Genomic DNA, 653 nt, shown 5'->3' with positions numbered 1-653 from the left:
GCCACCCGCTGCCATTCAAATGGCCCTGGGTGGAGGAGAATCAAGGAACTACGTTTCCACAAGAGCCACAGGTGACTCTGATGCAGGTGATCTACAGAGCACACTTTGTGAAACACTGCTTTGTAGGGTGAACAAGAATCAGTGGGCCAATATCACAAGGAGACAGGTTGCAGCTCAATATACAAAAAAGGCCTTCCTAAGGATTACAGCTTCTCTGAAATGAAAAGACTTGTCTCATATGGTTGTACATTCCCAGCACCGGTGGGTTCCAACCAGATCCTGGGTGACCGCAGTAAAGACGTCACAGAGTGCTCGCTTCGACAGCACATATACAAAAATTGGAACAATACAGAGAAGATTAGCATGGCCCCTACACAAGGATGACACGCAGATTCGTGAAGAGTTCCATATTTTTAATCTGGGATTAGCCTGTTCATACGTGAGGAAGAAGGCCAATGATACTCTAGATTACAACCCTTCCTTTCACTATTAGTAGACAAATTAACTAGTGTTATTTTAAAAAAATAAATTTGAAAAGAATATTTTCTTTTCTACTCTGCACCTCTCACATACTCTGTATCTATCATTTAGCCACAGATGCAGACATTCTGTGGGCTCCATTTATACTTCTGTATCAAAATGCTAAGCAAAGC

General features: G+C 42.3%; 1 non-coding gene across 1 annotated transcript; it reads left to right on the top strand.

Annotated features, from left to right (window-relative positions):
• The first annotated feature begins 308 nt into the window (after positions 1-308).
• LOC113613266 (U6 spliceosomal RNA) lies at positions 309-415 on the top strand. The gene has a single exon (XR_003430143.1). It is a non-coding gene; the product is annotated as a U6 spliceosomal RNA (small nuclear RNA).
• Positions 416-653: the final 238 nt, after the last annotated feature.

Source organism: Aethalodelphis obliquidens, unplaced genomic scaffold (genome assembly GCF_003676395.1).
Source record: "Aethalodelphis obliquidens isolate GAN/ISIS:26980383/991018 unplaced genomic scaffold, ASM367639v1 scaffold3, whole genome shotgun sequence".
Lineage (NCBI taxonomy): Eukaryota > Metazoa > Chordata > Mammalia > Artiodactyla > Delphinidae > Aethalodelphis > Aethalodelphis obliquidens.
The sequence above is the reverse complement of the archived record's forward strand: the minus strand, read 5'-3'. Positions and strand labels throughout refer to the sequence as shown.